Source organism: Ictalurus punctatus, chromosome 29 (genome assembly GCF_001660625.3).
Source record: "Ictalurus punctatus breed USDA103 chromosome 29, Coco_2.0, whole genome shotgun sequence".
NCBI lineage: Eukaryota > Metazoa > Chordata > Actinopteri > Siluriformes > Ictaluridae > Ictalurus > Ictalurus punctatus.
This window is the reverse complement of record NC_030444.2, coordinates 12,495,187-12,517,440: the sequence shown is the minus strand read 5'-3', so window position 1 is coordinate 12,517,440 and position 22,254 is coordinate 12,495,187. Positions and strand designations below refer to the sequence as shown.

Sequence of the window (22,254 nt, the reverse complement as noted above, 5' to 3'; positions counted from 1 at the left end):
TGCATTCCTCTTGACCCCAGCTATTCGTATGTCGTTCACATACTGGTCCTCAAGCTCAGAAAGTTGTAGTTTCTATGGTAACACACAGCAATAAATGGATCTGTTTATTGTAGGGCTGGGCAATATGATGAATATATAATGATATAATATTGATATTATGATAAAAACATGTTACAATCCACCTTTAATAACAATTAGAAACCTTTGATTGGAAGCAGCTGATTTAAAGATAAATACAATTTTCAAGATGTTAAATAAAAGCACCATAAGACATATTTGTCTCATGTGACCAAGTATCATATTTTATTTGTCTCATTTGTTTAATTGGGTTCTATTTAACTACTTTTAGGACTTGTGTGAAAATCTGATGACGTCTTAGGTCATACTCCTGCCGAAATATAGAAAGTTCGAACGGGTTCACAAACTTTCAAGCACGAAGACGTACCTACCCGAACACTTTTTGTGTCAATCAGTTCTGAAATCAACGATCAATCAGCCCCGAGACGTAGAAATCTAGCTGTGTTCCGTTATAGAAGCACCACAAACGTTCACTCCTTTTAAATCACTCTAACTAATGAATGATTTGCAAATAGTAAAATAAACCGAGAAACGAGTAGTTTCTACGGCAACAAGCACAAGGACGGAACGGATGATAGAGATCACATTTTTCACCGGTGTGTTTTTATGATTCTAAGCTTAAAAACTAAACTACTATTAGAACCAAACTAAAGTTCTTTACCTTACATTGAACTGAGCACTAGTTAAGTACAGTACACACACACACACACTCACACACACACAGAGCAGAGAGAAGAGAGAATGTTGATTAGTAATTTCAAATCTTGCAGGAGCCATCAAATCGGCTGCTCAATAAATCGACTGCACTTTATGAGCCATTTTTTATTGTTATTGTTCGGTGCTGCTGCCTGATAAGCCACCGCGTGAATTTTAATTTTGCTCATGTAATTAAAATGCACAGAAGGTGCTGTCTTAGAAGCCGAGGCGTAAAACACCGTAGCTTATTTCTGCGAGTGAGAAACGTGATGTGAATCCGCTAATGGTGTTTGTGCTTTGACTGGAATTGCATTGTTTTCTATCTGAGAAATAAACAGACTTTTATATGTGTGTGTGTGTGTGTGTGTGTGTCTATGTATGGCTAATTAGCATAACTGAATGATTGTTCACTGAGGGCATATTTGAAAAACGACTGTATCCTGACTTCCCCCTTCACTGGGATATTTTTTTTATGTAATGAGTGGTTGAACAGTGAAAGATTCAGTGGTTGTTTCATGATTAAGTAGTTAACTGTTACTAGGTTAACGTCCTTCGCAGTCTAACTAGCGCTAGAAACAGTCGTCAGCAGCTCGCTGTGTTAGCTTTTCATGTGTTTTTTTTTTTGTCGTTGTTGTTGTTGATGTTTTTTTTTGTTTGTTGCTTTTTTATCTAATCAGAATGTTTTTCGGAAATGTGAGTTAATCTGAACAAGCCCTACAGCTCATTTCACGACGCGAAGAAAGCTAATCTTAGCATGGAAAAAAAACCTTGCGACAGGACGAAATCGTTAATGTTAATGATTGATAAAGTGTAATTGTGTATATGAAGTACATTTTACAAGATTGTGAAATTTGTCTGAATCGGCAATGCTTAATCGATTTATAAAGACTGACGAGTCTTATTTTTTTAATGTTTAAAAAAGAGCCATATTTAACCGTGGGCATGAGGTACTTTTCCAAATGGCTACCTCTCTGTGTGTGCCAAAACCACCTCTGGTGTTTATTGCCAAAAAGTTCTATTCTGGCAAACTGAAGACGCTCGAGTTTGTTTTTGGATGAGAGTAGAAGCTTTTTTCCTGAAACCCTTCCCAGCAACTTGTGGTGATGTCGGTGACTTCGGATTGTAGTTCTGGAGATGTTCTGACCACAAGACGCAACTAACTTCTGCAGTTCTCCAGCTGTGATCCTTGGAGATTTTTTGCCCACTCGAACCGTCCTCTTCACAGTGCGTTGAGACGATATAGACACACGTCCAACTCCAGGTCGATTCATAACATTTCCAGTTGACTGGAACTTCTTGATTATTGCCCTGATGAATTGGAATATTCAATGCTTGTGCTGTTTCCCCATTTTGTGAAGCTCAACGACCTTTTGCCGCACATCACAGCTACATCCCTTGCTCTTACCCATTGTTATGAATGACTAAGGGAATTTTTGGCCTGTGTGTTACCTCATATTTATACCCCTGTGAAACTGGAAGCCACGGTTTCCTGTTCCTAGTCACCCAGGTGTACTAAAACAAATGTAAAATATCAATGGGAATATACTTCGAATATATTTTTACCCATATGAGTACATAGGAGTGCCGATAATTGTTGCAAACCTCATTGATTTGCAAATAATATTTTTATTTTAATAAATGTCCTAACCACAACCTAAAAACACACTTGAATCAAATCCACACATTGTACCATGTTCTAGTTGAAGTCTGAAGTCTCTCCTACTATGAGTTTTATGAATCATTTTCTTAGATAAGTGAATTTACTGAAAGGCTACCAGGAAGGCCAGGTAACCACTTTAATTAAATTCATTCACAATATGCACACCTTCATTCTCCATCTTATGCCTAATATGCTGAAAACGGCTCCGTTAACGTTTCTGGTCTCGTCACTTTCCGCACATTAACGCGTTACGTTACATGAATCGCGTAAACGTTTGCATCCCTGGATGTGAAGCCATGAAACTTTAGCTACTTAGCTTACATCTTCCCTCGTTTTCACCGTTAAAACTGAAGCCCCACCCTCTTTGATTTGATTGGCCATCTGAAACATTTTGTCAGTGAGAAGTGCTGCTGGAACGTGTAACTTGTTAAACTTTTTGTCATCCTAACAACATACATAGAGGTACATAATGGAGTGCAGAGTCGAAAATATCAAATATTGGGGGGTGGGGGGGGGGGGGGGGGGTGGGGGTGCATATCTTATCATTGGGGGGAAGTGAAGCCTTCTTCGCTCGTTAATTTGAGAAAGCGTTATTTCTACTGCAGGAAGTTGAAGGCACGAAATATAAATGAAGACACGTAGGTATAAAAACTGCAAATACTGAGACCTAGCTACGTATTGGAGCTAACCTGCATACATGATCGAACCAAAAATAAAGAGAAAAGATAATGTTAATCATTTAAAAAGGCCACATCTGGGGCCTCCTCAGTCGAGTTTGTAGTTTGGCAGCCGTGACTCTACTCAACCCCTAGATTTAGTTTGGTGATTATCGTCTTCCTAAATCACCCTGGTTCACAGCGGAAGCAGGGTAATTAGTCATGTCGTGTTGAGTCACGTGGATCTTCTTTTCCCAACTGCTGGCACTTTAACCCACACTCCAGAAGAAGCCAATCTGAGGCAGAGGAAGAGAGGAGAGAGTTTTTTTTTTCCCTATTCAGTATGTGTGTGTGTGTGTGTGTGTCACTGAGAGCCACCGTCATCAGGCTTAGCTGGCAGTACAAAGGCCGCTGATTGCAGCTTGAATTTTAGCATCTTTCTCTCTCTTTGTCTGTGCCTGATTGCCTTTTCAGGAGAACATTCCTGCCCTCCTCCTCCTCCTCCTCCTACTCCTCGTCTCTTTCACCTCTTTGGGCACAGGGCTGTACGCTAGCAAAAAATGATACATTAGCACGTAAAAATATCTCAAAGTATGCAGATATATCTAATATTTTTCTTTGATAGATTATTATAAAAAAAAAAAAAAAATTATTTGATTTATTTCAAGCTTGGAATATTCTGTTGGCAAATAATTCTCAAGCATGTTTTTCTAGAGAAAAGAAAAATGGTCGGTTTCAAGCTTGAACTTTGTAACAATGTCACGAAATAGGTTTAAGAGTCTTATTTGTTTTATAATAATCTTATAGGAAATATTAGATCAGTTTTGCCTATATTCGAGAGCTTGACACGTTAGTTTTTTTTCCTAATCATTTACATTATAGCCGCTATACACCTCCGATTCCTCACCAGCCTTTATTTATCTCTGAAAAATCACAGCTTGTCATGTTACTGAGAAAAGCAGAAAGTCCTCTGTCTTCTGTCCCAGAATGTCAGGAAAATTACTGACTGGTACAAAGTGCTGACGTTAGAGACTCCTTCCATAAACGGTAAATAAACGTCTCACGGAAAATTCACCATATCAGCAATAATATATATTTTTTTCCTTTGGTAAATAACAACACATATTCGTATGTTATGTTGATGAACTGTTTATTATTCGTAGGTTATGTATTAGAATTCGAACAGTAAGGTATTCGAATAAACCTGTGATTTGTCTTGTATCTGGAACTACTATCAGAGCTGCGTAATAGAAAATGAATCAACACTTTCTGACTAATTATTATAGAGACTTCAACCACGCTGCAGTATAAATGCAGTAATATTCATTTCTGAATAATAACGCTCGTTAAAGTCATCTTTATTATGGCTCTGAACATGCCTACTGGTATTTTGACTGCGTATGTAGTGTAATTTCATATCCATTACTTGACTTGAGGTTAACAATAATCGTAGTCTTATGCGGCGACACGTTATTTGGTTTTCTACAAAGTGATATATTTTACCTGCGTGTAGCCTCACATATTTGTCAGTCCTTCCAGGATTGCGCAATTTTGCGATCGCGGAAATGAGCACAAGATCGAGCACACTAAGACACACCAAACACAGACATCCATTGATTTATACTAATGTACTGTTAGCCAGACGCTGATCAAACCTCTCACTATTTAAAATAAGTTTTCGATAGAGGACGTAGTCTCTTAGCTGAGAACGTTAATACAGAAGAGCCTAGCGTGGGAAAAAAGGAAAAATCTGACGATTTGACGACTTTATGCGGCCACAACGGGATACACCCTGCGCAATCGGGGCCTCACGCTGAAAAAGTTTGAGAACCACTGCTCTAGATCTTGTTAAGGTATGCAGTTCAGCTCAGAAGCTTCTGCCTTTTCATACTGACACAAACATATCACGGAGCCCGTTCCATTATGTCAGCCGAATCGTATCGCATCGATCAGCGCTGAGGTTTGTGCCGCGCTAATTTATCAAACTCGAGAGCAGGTTGTTTTCTCCATTATCCCTGAACTCTTTAGCGGCTCGATTTTGATTCATGGGCTCAGAACGGGACGCGAGCGAGGACGTCCACCCACCTCCAGTAGCCTCGCCGTTCCCGACGTCATTTGTTAAAGCGGAGAATCTCTCTCTTTTTTTTTTTTTTTCTTCTTCCTCCCATCGTTCATCTCCTTTTTACGTTCAAAAGACGATTTATAGGCCTTTTTGCATTCAGGCTCAGGAGGCTGTTCTGTGAGAGTGTGTGACTTTCCGTTGGGGTTTTCGTTCAAGTTTTACCTCTGGGTTTAGAAAACAGTAACGTTTAAACCAACAGAGGGAGAGAAAGGAAGAGAGAGGACGAGAGGAGACTAGAAGAGGCGGAATGGAAGGTGGGGCATGGAAGAACAAAATGGATTGGGGAAACAGAGCAAGTGAGAGAAAGGAAAAAGAGGAGAGAGAGAGAGAGAGAGAGAGAGAGAGCAGGATATAAGTGCACTAGAACCCATATAGCAGCACATTGGGAGAACATTGCTGATGCAGTTAATGTCCAACTATAAATAATATATTGTGATAGAAGTAAGGAATAAGACACCTGGGGGCATACTGTTATAGGAAAATAATGAACAATGGTGTAGGGTGATACAGCAGAGTTATTATCACCATTATTTTCCAATAACAGCATGTCCCTGAGTGTTTTATTCCTCTTTTACCACAGCAGTTTGCCAACACGAGCACATGTTAGTATCAGTGGTGTACATTTTATCCATTTACGGTCACACTTAATGTTATGTAACGTATGCAAACCTGCTGTCACTTACTTTTTTGCAGATAGAACCATTAGTTCTGTCTTCAATTTTTTTCCCGTCTTTCCTGAAATTACTAAGACAGAAAGAACAACACAGCTTGTGATGTTCGAGGGAAAGCACAAAGTGCAAACCTTGCATGTCAGAAGACTTAAAGTTACAGCTTTATTCGTGACCGTTACAAAGCCCTGACACTGGAGACTCCTTCCATAAATTCCTTGCTCTTCCAAAACATTCAGCACACACACACGCACACACACACACCACCTTCTTTTGCTTCTTTGAAGCTTTTTTTTTTTTATTCACTAGATTCATTACAGTGCCTACTTCCTCTGTTGGAAATGACAGTCTATTCTAACTGCGTTTCTCTGCATATCTAGTCACGTTGTATTATGGCGTAATCTTCCAAGACTGCAGATAAAAACATTAAAATTTGTTTGTTTTTTTTGTTGTTGTTGTTTTTTTAAAGGTGTAGATTAAGTCTGATTCTAAGGCTAGTCTTCTTTGCCACTGTATTGTTCATTCTCTGTGACTAGAGGAAAAATATTAGATTCCAAGTGTGATACAGACTAGACAGGATAATAAAAAAAAAGGGTGATGGTGTCTCTTCTTAGATTAGAGAATAAAAAAGTACAGTACCTGTATGTATTTTACCCTGGAGACTTGGCCTACATAACATTTTCTTCTTTAGACATATCAGAAATATATAGGCAAAAAAGCACGTGACCATGAGAAGCATTATTAACCCTAAGCATTTCCATCAGGTGCAGTGCAAATCATTGATTTAAAAAGCGCTGAAACGTTTCACATCCGGCATCATAATACTGTATTTCAAAAAAAAAAAAAAAGACAAAAACAACAAACAAACAAACAAAAAAAAACCCCAGGATGTACCACTAGTACCCTGCTGATTGTAAGTCAATATTAAGACAGCCTGAAGTGTTTCCATCTTTGCAATACAAACGCACTGATGGGCACACAGGCCACACCTCCTTCTCAAACCTGACCGACATTACCAAAAAACTTTCTTCCTTAATACACGCTGCACGAATCAGTGTAACCATTTGATAAATAATGCGACCGGCGTTATTGGAATAATAGATTTCACCAAGATGCATTTCTCTGTATTGCAGGCAACAAAAGTGGATGAAGGCAGGCCGAGTGTCATCCATCAGAGAGAAAGAGGTGAGCGATGGTTCCTCTGAATAAGAAGGCTTTAGAGAGAGAGGGGGGAGAGAAAGAGAGAGAGAGAGAGAGAGAGAGAGAGAGAGAGAGAGAGAGAGAGAGACTTAGATCAGATATTTTCATTAAGATTCTGCTTGTGTTCTCAGCTAAAACACATAACACCTCCATTCGGATTCAGAGCGTGACAAGCACAGTTTAGACAATTTAGGTTTTCCTTAAAGCTGTGTGTGTGTGTGTGTGTGTGTGTGTGTGTGTGTGTGTGTGTGTGTGTGTGTGTGTGTGCGATTGAACAACACCATCTGTTCCACTTTTAACCGTGTCTCACACTCAGAAAAAGTGTGTGTGTGTGTGTGTGTGTGTGTGTGTGTGTGTGTGTGTGTGTGTGTGTGTGTGTGCAGAACAGGTTTCAGGAGAAAAGATGCTACTGATCTGAGATCAGCTTTGCTTGAACAGAGGTGTAAAATAACCCAGCATGCATTTTATTCTCACTGAGCTGACACAGACACGTCCAGACACACCCACTTGCACCATTATAGGTCGTGACGCTCCACGTCGAGTTGATTTTATTTGAACTGTGTTTTATTTAAAATTTTATTTACAATCTTTTTATGACCATGGATGTACATTATAGCGGTCACTTTATTTGGAACACCTGTACACCTGCACATTCATGCATTTATCCAATCAGCCAATCACGTGGCAGCGGTGCAATGCATTGCATAAGATTGGGTTCCACTCCTGTGAAAAAAGGAAAAATATCTCCTGGTTTTTGCCAGGAAGATCTGCCTCAAGATTCCTCCAACTGAGATGCCTTTCTGCTCACCACGGTTGTAAAGAGTTATTTGAGTTCCCATATGTCCTTCCTGTCAGTTTGAACCAGTTTAGCTTTAACCCTTTCACATCAACAAGGCATTTCCACCTGCAGAACTAATGCTCACTGGATGTGTTTTTTTTCCCCCCGCACCATTCTGTGTAAATGTCAGAGACGACAAACAGCCACTCCACGGTCAAAGTGACCGATTTCCCTCCATTCTGATGCTCGATGTGAACTGTATCTGCAGGATTTTATGCATTGCGCTCCTGCCACATGAATACACGGGGTTAGAGGTGTTCCTATTAAAGTGTAGATAAAGTTATAGATCTAGTGCGTGTAGACAGACACTTGGCCGCTGTACTGTTGTTTTGTGGTCAATAATAATGGTAATATCACTGGAATATCAGAAACTGTTTCGCTGATGTTATTCGTTTGATGCGATCAGATATTTATTTACATTCCCTGGTAAACATCTGAGTTTCTAAATGGAAAAGAACGTTCTGGAACTACGGTGATTAAAAATGTTTGGTACAATTCTATAGTAAAAGTAAGTGTGTGTGTGTGTGTGTGCCTAGTCATTTTAACTGCCATGTCAAATTTCAGTAATGTTATTTTATTTAGAATGATTTTCACCCACTGGAATGTGTCTAATGCTTCTTAAGCAATGGCTTACCCTGCAGTTCATCATAATCCTAATGGAAATGCGAACACCCGTAACGGCACACTAATAAGGACTTTTGTCAACTGCCGAGAACAAAGAGCCGAACGGCAATGAATCGTAATGAGTTTTTTTTTTTCTTTCCTTTTCTGCCTCTCTTTTTTTTTGCAAATTTGTTTAAATTATTTATTTATTTTTTCATGCTGAACATGCCAAACATATGAATATGCATGAGCATGCAAATACACACTTAGCTGTAATCAAAAGAAGCGACGCTCAAGCTCTGCGTTTTGCACCGGCCGCCAGTGATTGCGGTTAACGAGCAATTTACATAAGCAATGACGCTAATGGCCTGAACGAGCAGCTGCAGCAGCGCTGGAGATAGCACAGCTCTACATATAGAAAAGGCAGGGGAAAAGTGCTGAACTGATAACATGGAGCGTGAATTAGGGGAAAAGTGCAGCACGGAGAGATTTCAATAGATCGCCGCTCTCGTTATCTGCCGAACAGCTGTGAACATTTTTCGAGCATCTTGCATTGGATATGAGTCATTTAGCATACGAGTGGCATTTTCATTATCACAGGATGGATAAAACAAAGGGCAATATTTACATTTTATGACAGATGTTATGACAATATACTAAGACAACTGTTATAACACATGAGAGTGTGGCACTGAGTCATGTCATGTCACAAAAATCGTAGATTTCTACAACATATGTCCTTCTTGAGTGGCGCACGTTGGCCTCTCACTTCCAGGGTCGGGGGTTCGATTTCCCGCTCTGCCCTGTGTGTGCGGAGTTTGCATGTTCTCCCCGTGCTGCGGGGGTTTCCTCCGGGTACTCCGGTTTCCTCCTCCAGTCCAAAGACATGCATGGTAGACTGATTGGCGTGTCCAAAGTGTCCGTAGAGTATGAATGGGTGTGTGATTGTACCCTAAGATGGATTGGCACCCCGTCCAGGATGTACCCCGCCTTGTGCCCGACGCTCCCTGGGATAGGCCGCAGGATAGGCCCTCAATCACTGGTGCTGAGGTGTTGCACGCGTCAGTATAGCTGGTTGAAAAATATTAGCCGAAACATATGCCGGTCACTGATAGGCTGCATGAATCTCCAGTCTGCACTAGAAAGAAATCAGCCCCAGCCTGATTGCTGGTGCCGATGTGTTTGGTTCCACAAAACTGATGCGGGTACCAAAAACGAGACCTTATCCTGAGGTCTTTTTGCCTTTGAAACGAAAAGATAGTTGTCCACACTGGACTGCCATATGATGTTTATGACATGGGTATGTCAGTATGACGGAGGACGTCAAGTGTACTTGATTATGAAGCTCTGGTTAGCATGAAATGACATTTGGTGATTTGATTGCTCTGTTAATAAAAGGTTGATAAACCAGACTTCAGGTGTGTCTCCATCGAGGGCCGTGATTCTTTGAGTTCCTGTTCTACATTCCCACTGCACAGCTGGCACGTGGACAGTAATGGAAAAATAACAGAAGTGACGCCAACTCGACATCAAAAACACAGTGACACGGTAAATATAAAGACCGAGCGTGATGTTAATGTTTATGTAGCACGTAGCACAGTTTCACGCTTCGTGTCTATTTTTGTCAGTAGACACATGTAGAAAATGCACTCTTGTAGAAACAGAAGCGTTGTGTGTGAAAATGTTCTGTTTTGCTGGCCGTGCCATACCATCTCTGTTTTTAAAAAAAAAAAAACACACACACAAATAGTGTAATCAGGTTTTGCTGATGATGAGTAAGGAAGTCATTCTGAGAAGCTTGTTATGGTCAGTAAGCTCAGCCTGAATGCTTTCCAGTCACAAAAAAGGTCCTCTTGAGCAGGAACTATGACTACCAGCCCTGGTTCCTGGAAATGTGCCTAAGATTTCTGATGTTCCTGTTGAGCTTTCAACTACACTATCCCACCATGCTTTGTGATCTGATGGCCCTGGATGAATCCATGCCTTGATACCATGCCTTGTAATGACGACAGTCAAAAGTGCAGTACACCGATTCTTGCACTGCGTTTATATAATAAAAGCTCAATTCAGGATGTTTTCACGTTTGAGGACATTTTCTACAATCAGTATCATGATATTGATTGCTGTCATGTATCCTGAGTGACATCCTTCTAAATCATTGTGTTTGTGTGTGTGTGTGTGTGTGTGTGTGTGTGTGTGTCTCTTTCTCGCTCTCCATTAATCTGTCTTTGTCTCACCCTTTTCATTTACTCACCGTGTATGTCTTATCCTTGTACTCAGTTTTATGCTTTTCTCTCCTGTGATGATAAATTCAGTTTCCACTCAGATGCTTAAGTTAATACAGGAGCAGAAAAGTTTCAAATAAAACATTTTCCTAAGTCACAGGAAGCATCCTTCTCTGTCAGCTGAGCCACACTCTGGCCAAGTCTTTTATTTCCATTACAATATAAGCTCCTGCGGTTATATTTCTCTGTGGCGGTGGATGGTGTATAATGCCAGCACTAATTCAGTATGATCAATAGCCCAATCCTACAGCATCTTGGGCTTTGCTGCGAACCAGAATTCACCAACACACACTAGTCCTTCATCAAATCTCACCAAACGTCAACATTCTCCATGAAACACCAACACACACCAACATTCTCCATCAAACACCAACATTCCCCGTCAAACACCAACACACACCAACATTCTCCATCAAACACCAACATTCTCCATTAAACACCAACATTCTCCATTAAACACCAACATTCTCCATCAAACACCAACATTCCCCATCAAACACCAACATTCTCCATCAAACACCAGCACACACCAACATTCTCCATTAAACACCAACATTCTCCATCAAACACCAACATTCCCCATCAAACACCAACATTCTCCATCAAACACCAGCACACACCAACATTCTCCATTAAACACCAACATTCTCCATCAAACACCAACATTCCCCGTCAAACACCAACACACACCAACATTCTCCATTAAACACCAACATTCTCCATTAAACACCAACATTCTCCATTAAACACCAACATTCCCCATCAAACACCAACATTCTCCATCAAACACCAGCACACACCAACATTCTCCATTAAACACCAACATTCTCCATCAAACACCAACATTCCCCGTCAAACACCAGCACACACCAACATTCTCCATCAAACAACATTCTCCATCAAACACCAGCACACACCAACATTCCCCATCAAACACCAACATTCTCCATCAAACACCAGCACACAGCAACATTCTCCATTAAACACCAACATTCTCCATCAAACACCAGCACACACCAACATTCTCCATCAAACACCAACATTCTCCATCAAACACCAGCACACACCAACATTCTCCATCAAACACCAACCTTCTCCATCAAACACCAGCACACACCAACATTCTCCATCAAACAACAACACACCAACATTGTCTATCAAACACCAACACACACCAACATTCTCCATCAAACACCAGCACACACCAACATTCTCCATCAAACACCAACATTCTCCATCAAACACCAGCACACACCAACATTCTCCATCAAACACCAGCACACACCAACATTCCCCATCAAACACCAACATTCTCCATCAAACACCAGCACACAGCAACATTCTCCATTAAACACCAACATTCTCCATCAAACACCAACATTCTCCATCAAACACCAGCACACACCAACATTCTCCATCAAACAACAACACACCAACATTGTCTATCAAACACCAACACACACCAACATCAAACATATATGAAGAGACACAAATGAAATCAAGATGGGGGCAAATACTTTTTCACAGCACTGTATAGCAGAGCCTCACATTTTGTCACATGGACAGAATTAAGCTACGTTCTCAGATAATGTAATCAAACCTGCTCATCAAAGTGAGCTCAGATTGCAGTCAGAATGTCCTGCCAAGTTCATTCCGCTAATGGAGAAAAACGTCAACAAATAACATTCGATAACATCCCGACCATTTTTTAACACTCTCCATGGTCCTCTCTCTCTCTCTCTCTCTCTCTCTCTCTCTCTCTCTCTCTCTCTTTTTGTGAGTGTGTGTTATTACCTGTGAATATCAATAGGGGGCAATAGATTACAGTGGTTCCATGGAAAAGGAGTCATTCATACATCATTTTTCTCTCACTCTCTCTCTCTCTCTCTCTCTCTCTCTCTCTCTCTCTCTCTCTTTCTTGTTCTTGCTCTCCGTCATGCCTTCCATCACTGCCCTGATGAGCAGCCCTGAAAGCTGAGAGATTTATATGGGGAGCTCACTGTTACACTCAGATTGGTGTGTAGTTGTAGTGGTTTTGCTAATCGTGTGTCCTTGGACAGTTGATTGGTTTGTCATGTTGTGACGACTCATAAATTGGAGATTAGTGATGTAAGACTCTCTCCCTATCTCTCTTCCTCTGAAATAGCACATCACTGACTACACACTAAAGTAATGTGAGTTATTTTTTATAGATTTTTTTTTTTTTTTTTTTTTTTTTTTTTTTAGCTTAGAAGTCTTAGAAGTATTTTTGTCCTTACATCTTATTACAATACTGCCTGTAAGGTTCACATAAAATCACTTGATTTTATCTATAATCATAAGTACTGGTCATTTTCCTCAGTTTTTTTTAAATGCCATAAATTGTGATTGACTGATTTACAGAGAAATATTGTTGTTACTAATGGAAACCTTGTTTTTTATTCAAACAGTTGGAAAGGAACCCAACGGTTACATTCACAGCCTCTTTTAATAGACCTCGCACCCAAAACGGGGTGCGACCCCGAACAAGCATTCCCATGGATAACTATTAAGTAGCCTCTGTATGAAAATGTAATAAAAGCAAAAAATAATGACTTTGTTAGATAAGGTAAGGAATTTACATTTAACGTGGAGATTTTCGAAAGACATTATGTTTTTACTGTCGTTAGGAACAGGTTGACATTGCAATGATCTAATGTGTATCTCAAGGTGTAGCACCTTACATTAATCATGATATTTAACGTACGTTCACTGCCGTGTTAAATTTTCTCGCTAACTATTCACATACATTTGAACGGCTGCCGTTTTTATGCATTGACCCTATTCCATAGTCTCTACACATATTTTTGACTCATTTCACGTCCCACTTTCATTCTATGGCATTTCTTTGCAGTTCTTGTTAGCAGAACAGTTCTGAGGTATACAGTCATGTGAAAATGTAAGTACACCCCATGGAAATTGTTGACCTATCTGGACGAGCAAACATTTGATCATCTTTGAAAGAGTGCCTATTAATAAAGTTGATGTACTTTATTAATAGGGACTGAACCACAAGGAAAATGAGCTTTTTCAATCATTTATTCAACAGAAATATCAACAGATGTGAGATTCGTCTGTGGAAAAAGTATGTACACATTTGGCCTCAGAAGCTAGTGTTGCCACCTTTAGCAGAAATAACTTCTTGTAGGCGTTTTGCGCAGTTGTCTATAATTGTCTCTGTACTGCCCATTTCAAACCGCCCCCCAGGGTCATTCCATAACCCTCGGTTTCTTCTTTTTGAGCCATTCCTCGGAGGATTTACTAATGTGCTTAGGATCATTATATTGTTGAAAGGTTCAACTTCAACTTTCAGACAGATGGCCTCGCAATTATCTTCCAGCACTCTTTGATATGATGCAGAATTCCTAGTTGAATCAATGAATGCAAGCTGTCCAGTCCTGAGGCACTTAAGCAACCCTAAACCATAACATTTCCACCACCATGCTTCACAGTTGGACTTCGCCAAACATATCTGCTGTTACTGTGGCCAAACGACTCTATCTTTGATTCGTCTCTCCAGAGCACATTATTCCAAAAGGCCTGGTCTTTGCCTATATGCTCATTGGCAAACTGCAGTCTTGTTATAATGTTCTTTTCAGACAGCAAAGGATTTTTCCTGGCACACAACCCATGCAGGTACAATTTTATTTATTTATTTATTTATTTATTTATTTAAAAAAAAAAAACCTTTTTACAAATATCTGTGTCACACAGTGTCAGAAAACACATAAGCGAGCTTCAAGTTGTATGTGTGTAATGATTATGAATGATGCTAGCTATAAACCTTCTGTACTTAGCTATAAGTACTTATTAGCTATATTAGACTTATATGCTTCTCTGCAGCAAACACAACTTCAAACCAATTAAATGAAAGAAATGCTTTTAAAAGATCTTTTATTATTTATATCATGTTCTCTCTTGCCATGTACCTCTCCACCTTTCCTTTCCATTCCCATGACTGCAGACAGATCTCTTTGAGTGTCTGAGTGTCTGAGTGTCTGAGTGTCTGAGTGTCTGTGTGTGTGTGTGTGTGTGTGTGTGTGTGTGTGTGTGTGTGTGTGTGTGTGTTATATAACCCTGAAGGTCTTCAGTGAGAAAGCCAGTGACATGAGATCAGTTCCCACACCTTTTTCCAATCACACTTGACTTGAGCTTTTCAGATGTTCAAGGTCACAGAGCTCTCTCTCTCTCTCTCTCTCTCTTTCTCTGTCTCTGTGTGTGTGTGTGTGTGTGTGTGTGTGTGTGTGTGTGTGTGTGTGTGTGTGTGTCAAGGATGGACTTGAGCATGGCTTTAGAGGCCCTCATCTCCTTCACTCCTGTTGTCCAGACACCCCTCCATCCTAGGTTTGGTAATGGAAAAGATGGGAGGATAGAGTGGATGTTTTGAGAGTATAATGGAACTGTCAGTAGTGTGTGTCTGCTCTTATGGCTTTCTCCTTGACCCACCTACTCTTTGTGTGTGTGTGTGTGTGTGTGTGTGTGTGTGTGTGCTTTTATTGCAAGCCGGTGAACATGTTATCCAAGGCCTCTTTTTGTAGATGCATCATGTGGAACGTTCAATATCTTTACAGAGGATCTGCACTGGAGCTACAAGCCTAATGTAACAAGCAATGGTAAATCTTTTACGTAAATCTTTTCCTTGTTCTTTTGTCACACTGATTGACTATAATCTATTCTCTACGGAAAAGCATCTGCGTGTAGCTAAACACTGTGGTGTTATGAGGGCAGCCATTTTGCTCAACGTAATTCTCCTGATTTATAATGGTTGCCGTAGTTACATTCAAAACTGCATTCAGCTGACTCTGTATGAGCACGCTCCTTAGAACAAGGTTTTGGACTTTGCTTTGTCTAATACACCATTGAATATAGATTCAAACCCACCTATTTAGTCATCAACTTCATACTTGAAGAACCACAGTCACTTTTTTCATAATGCAGGGGCTCATCAGCTGGCAGATCAAGGTCGGGATACGGCCCCGGCAAAGTATTCTCGAGGACCAAACCGAGGACTTGAAAACACTGTAGCAGAGGCGGAAAAAAAGAAAACGGTTTGATCTCAATAATACGTCTCTGGACATGTCTCAGTCTGTGTTGCATGCTGGTCCTAGGGAAACAACATTTCATTCCAGTGTATACAAGCTATATAGAAGAATAGCAATAAAAATTTCACTGTGATATAAAAAAAATATCGGCGAATTGCAGCTCATCCAATCTTATGCATTTGTGTAAATTATTTTGTAGGTAATCAGACAAGAGATTGCCTGCAGGGCTACAATATTTCCCATAATAATAATAATAATAATAATAATAATAATAATACAGTAAAGATATTAAATATAGTTGCACTTTTATTTACATGTTTAAATACAGATAGCAACGAACTGTCTGGAACTTAAACCAATGTGGGAATGTATTTATACATTAGTATAAATAATGAATAAATAATGTATTTATAGTGCCCTCCACTAAGACACCAGTCTTTTGGCTGGGTTAGATCAGGGGTGTCCAATCTCATCCACAAAGGGCCGGTGTGTGGGTGCAGGTTTTCATTCTAAACAAGCAGGAGCCACATCTGATTCCACCTGTTTAATCAGTTGATCTTGGCTTTCAATAGACTCGGGTGTGGCTTCTGCTTGGCTGGAATGAAAACCCGTACCCACACCGGCCCTTTCCAGATAATATCGGACAACCCTGAGTTAGAGGATCATTAGTCGTTCGCTACAACGGTCTCATAGATTCAGGAAGAATCCCGAGGCACCAACGATCTTGAGTATTTGGAGGAAAATTGGGACTGACTGGAACAGAAGCCACGGCTCTTTTATTGGAACTGATAGAAACAGAGGCCACGCTTCCTTCATTGGGACTAACGGCAACAGAGGCCACACCTACTTCACTGGTACTTACAGGCACAGAGGCCACACCTCTTCACAGGGACTAAGAGCCACAGAGGCCACACCTCCTTAAAATGAATACCGCTCTCTGTCGCTGTTTCCTGCATTACCGCTTTACCCTTTTTACCTGGTTGTTAACAGATGCAGCTCATTTTAGCAGCGTAAAAATGTAATTACTGTCAAAATGTCACCATAAACACAATGACTCATCGTCAGCGACAACGAAACTGCCAATCAGAGCTGAGGTGTCGACTGGCGAAGCGAATATTTTTGATGGTCGCATGTTTATAAACAGACGTCTCTGGCACATCATGCTTTTTTTTTGTTGTTGTTGTTTTTTTGTTTTTTTAAGCACCATGGAAACAACAACCCGAAGAGTGGAAGTATGGGTGGCGTTAATTAAGCAGTAGCACTGTTTTGACATTTGTTTTGTGCTCGAGTGTTTGTACAGACACCTGTGTAAACATTTAAAGCACGTTTGTACCCCGCTACAGAGCAGACTGCGACTACACGCACTCTGTTTGGTTTATTTCAAGTGTGTTCAGTTCAGTCCATCGGGAATGTCTCAAACATCTTAAAGGCGCGTTAGGTTAGGTAAGATTAGTCTTTTTTTTTTAGATTGATTCTCTAACGGTTCGACGTTTGAATGTTTCCCGTGTTCACAAAGCTCTGCCCCCAGGATCTACGGTGGCCCATAGAGTGTCTACGAAAGGACGGACAGAATGCGTATCCAAACACGAACAAATCAGTTTTCCAATAAAATCATGTTACATATCTTCCAGGTCATTTGTATAAGTAAGGAATTTAAAAAAAGGGACTATTACACCTTTAACTAAGGGTGTCTTACACGGTGGTCGACATCAAAGCTCCTCAAGGGGAACTGAAAGGCACAGAGACATCCTACATCAAGAAATATCTGAGTGAGCGCGAGAGACAGCAAAACACCGCCCATATGCAGTTGTTATATAAATGATGGAGACTGACTCAAAATTGCTTTGGCATCTCACGATGCCTTGAGGCAGAGTCCAAAGCCCTCGGGATTATCCAGTTACTACTGTCACGTTTCAGGTTAGACGCCTTGACCACGGCTCCAGTGTGCAGCAAGAGAAATGTGAGACACTATTAAAACACACTCTATTTAATCATGTTAGGTTTGTGTGCTTGTGATGTTACCTGCATATACACTCAAAATGGCTGGCAGAAAGATCTTCATTTACATTAGTTAGGGATCGTATGCGGAAAGATTTTTAAAGAGATGATGGATTTCTGATAGACGATGTTTTACTAGGATTGGGAGTGTTTATTCTATCGTTTTTTTTTTTTTTAGTTTATTCGTTTATTTGTCGTGTTGAGGTGATAACCAACAACTTAGGAGCAAAAGATAACCCCCTTACGTGCTCAGAAATAAAACCGTTCGAACATGACTCAGCAACTTAAGTCAAAGTTATATCGGTGTTTACGTGGGGAACGTCGCTCGGATTCGAAGTCGCAGTAGCTTAAGCGGATTTTACGGATGCAGATTACTTGTGTATAGTTAACGGCTGCCAGATTTTTCTTGAGTAGACACATCCGAGACAGGGTTTTTAATAGCATCTTTACCACCGCCTTTAAACACAAGCCCAGTGATCTATGAATGAGCAGATTCTAAGCATTGAAATATAGACGTTTAGTGTATTGGAAATATACAGTGCCCTCCACTAATTTTGGCATCCTTGGTAAATATGAGCAAAAGAAGGCTGTGAAAATTTGTCTATATTGCGTAACTGTTTGGTCTTAGTTGAGGGCACTGTATTGATGCATGAATTTGGCTTTAATTCAACAACTTCTTATTCAGAAGCTTATCAAATAGTACTGGATCCAGCACATCGTATTGTTGTTGTTTTTTTCTTCCTTTTTTTTTCTTCCATACAACGTTGTGTACGTATTTGATACATTTGTCTTAAATATAATGATTACATCTCGTGTCGAAGTTATCGTGTAGAATTACAATATAGAATTTGGCGTGTAGGCCGATTTTGTATTGCCAAATATCTACATATAATTAACTTTATGATTATTATACTGTATAGTGTATTGTAACTTAGTGTCAGTGAAAAATCCAGGGACACTGCACTGAGGCAAAATGTAGCAGGAGTGTGTGTGTGTGTGTGTGTGTGTGTGTGTGTGTGTGTGTGTTTAGATGGTGACAGGCTGGCTTTTTCCACTACGTGGTCTTTCAGACCTTTCTCTTATCTAACCAGTCTTCTAGATACAGTTAAGCTGAGATATATGTGTGTGTGTGTGTGGATGTGGCTTGCTAAGATAACACTTCAACACCGCAACACGGTGGCATTTCACATCCAAACTTCTTCTCAGAGCAGACGTTTGTATTATTTTGTGTGTGTGTGTGTATTGTAGGCAAACACATTTTCTCTGCTGACCTTTACCTTTTCATTAGCAAAGAGTTTTTGTGCCACTGTGTTTTGTGTAGTAAATAGTGAACCACAATCTCATGAATGACCTTTTCCCACAATGCCTTTCCTGAGGATAAAATACTACAGTGGAGCTGAAAGCTAATAACAGTCCGTGAGTCTTGTGGACTATTTTAAACTTAAACGTAACTGTGTTTCAGATTCAGAGTAGGACTGGGCGATAAGGGGAATTGAAATCTGTTTCTACATTCCATCAATGATGGCAAGTCTTCTGGCCAAGACACAGCAAAACAGGCCCACACCATGACACTACCACCACCATGTGTTACAGATGGGATAAGGTTCTTATGCTGGAATGCAGTGTTTTCCTTTCTCCAAACATAACGCTTCTCATTTAAACCAAAACATTCTATTTTGGTCTCGTCCATCCGCAAAATATTTTTCCAAAAGCCTTCTGGCTTGTTCACGTACGTGATATTTGGCGAACTGCAGACGGGCAGCAGTGTTCTCTTTGGAGAACGGTGGCTTTGTCCTTGCAACCTTGCCATGCACACTATTGTTGTTCAGTGTTCTCCTGATGGTGGACTCATGAACATTAACATTAGACAATGTGAGGGAGGCCTTTAGTCGCTTAGAAGTTACCCCGGGTTCCTTTGTGACCTCGTGGACTATTACACATCTCGCTCTTGGAGTGATCTTTGTTGATCTCCACTCCTGGGGAGGGTAATAATGGTCTTGAATTTTCTCCATTTGTACACAATCTGTCTGATTGTGGATTGGTGGAGTCCAAACTCTTTAGAAATGGTTTTGTAATCTTTTCCAGCCTGACGAGCATCAACAACTCTTTTTCTGAGGTCCTCGGGAATCTCCTTTGTTTGTGCCGTGATTCACTCCCACAAATGTGTTGTCAAGATCAGACTCTGATAGATTCTTTAAATGAAACAGGGTGCTCACTCACACCTGATTGCCGTCCCATTTTAAACCGCTAATCCTAGAGGTTCACATACTTTTGCCACACACAGATATGTAACATTGGATCGTTTTCTCAATACATAAAGGACCTTTACTGGTCTGAAAATATATATCCCCTTCTCAATCAAAAACAACATTCAAGCATTTTAAAATCTTATTAGATCTAGATATGGATTGTGTATGTGAGCTGTAGAACGAGGGAAAGCGAAATTTCCACCCATCAGGTGTCACAGAAATCATCGAGCCTGACGCAAAACAGCACCAGTGTCCCACAATGCCTCGAGGCACAATCCAGAGCCTTGGGGATATCTCAGTTTCTGTCACATTTAAGTTTAGACAGTTTTACCTTGTGTCTAATTTACAAGATGAGCTCCATGTATTCCTGTTGTTACCCTGCTATGTGCTGTCACTGATTAACCGGACCTTACTCTGTCTTATACTCCAAGTAAATCACGAACTGACTCATACAACACTGAGCTCAAAAATGATCAGGGAGTTAGTATTTAGATGTATTTTTATTTGAGCATGAGAGAGAGAGAGAGAGAGAGAGAGAGAGAGAGAGAGAGAGAGCTATAGGCACACACGTTTTCTCTGCTGACCTTTTCATTAGCAAAGAGTTTTTGTGCCACTGTGTTTTGTGTAGTAAATAGCGAATCACAATCTCATACATGACCTTTTCCCACAATGCCTTTCCTGAGGAGAAAATACCACAGTGAAAATGCAGTGTGGACCTTTCAAGCTGAAACATGGCTGTGTTTAAAATTCACACCAAGGCAAAATGAAATCTTTTGACATGGAGATAGATTCAGATTTTTTGTTGGCTTGGCCTAGCAGTGGCATCAGGCCCTCCAGATCTGCTCCTTTACCTACGAAAACACTATTCACAAAAGGCTTGACTAAACAAATATTCTTTCAGCCTGGACTTAAACACTGAGACTGTATCTGAGTCCTGAACACTAATTTGAAGGCTGTTCCAAAACTGTGGGGCTTTGTAAGAGAAAGCTCTTCCCCCTGCTGTAGCCTTCACTATTCGAGGTACCAACAAAGAGCCTGCACCTTTTGATCGAAGTAGGCGTGGCAGATCATAAAAGACCGAAGATTCACTCGGGTACTGTGGCGAAATAGTAGTATTTTAGAATCAATGCGAAATTTGATTAGGAGCCAATGCAGTGTGGATAAGATCGGGGTGATGTGGTCATATCTCCTGGTTCTAGTAAGGACTCTTGCAGCTGCATTCTGGACTAACTGGAGTTTGTTTATGCTCCTACTGGAACATCCAGACAGCAAGGCATTACAATAATCCAACCTAGACGTGACGAAAGCATGAACTAATATTTCTGCATCATGTAGTGACATTATATTTCTTATCTTAGCAATATTTCTGAGGTGAAAGAAGGCTACTCTAGTAATATTATCTACATGAGCGTCAAATGAAAGACTGGACGCCTTTTGCTAGAATCTTGCTGTACATTTCTGAATTTTTATAATGACAAGAATGGAAATTTTATAGCCCTGCATATAAGCCTGCTTCACCTTCTTCTGTCGTTTACAAGCATTTCAACACTCTCACCTCCGTTTCCGAGAACACACCGCAGCCTACAAACATGACCACCGCCAAACTACCCTTCCCATAGAACACGCTCACCGTCAGCGGACTTCTAATCGTGCACAGCTGTCACCAATCACATATGATGGACACACACGTGCTCAGTGTACACGTGCCTGGCTTTACTAAGCCTTTGCTCTGTCTCGCTATATTCTGGGCTTTGATCCTGTTCTGTTTCCTGGTTCTCTGTGTTTTGGATCGTCATCGCTACAGTTGTTTTCCTCTGCCTAATTTTTAAAATTAAAAAAAAAAAAAAAAAACTTCATTCGCTTTCTGGAGGAAAGTTCAGCTGTACGGCCGAACAAAGCACGTTCCACCTGGGTCCCAAGACTCCTCCTCCGATGAAAAAAACCCCCTGTATTCTCTCTCTGTTCTTACTTATACCTAAGGTTAATATTGCTTCTCTTAGTTCTGTCTCAGTTCTCTGTACTTGAAACGGTTAAGCAAATGTGCGTAATTAAGTACGCTCGATAAAGAGCTCCGTGCTCAAAAGAAAGCTATTACTAATAACGTACTCGTCTCACTGAAGAAGAAATCAAGTTTCTGAAGA

General features: G+C 40.4%; 1 long non-coding RNA gene across 1 annotated transcript in view; it reads left to right on the top strand.

Moving 5' to 3' along the window:
* LOC108260477 (uncharacterized) overlaps positions 1-22,254 on the top strand; it is a 31,913-nt gene that overhangs the window by 5,562 nt on the left and 4,097 nt on the right. Inside the window, exon 2 of the long non-coding RNA XR_001811150.3 lies at positions 7,014-7,065. This is a non-coding gene — a long non-coding RNA (uncharacterized LOC108260477). The remainder of the gene's footprint in view (positions 1-7,013; positions 7,066-22,254) is intronic.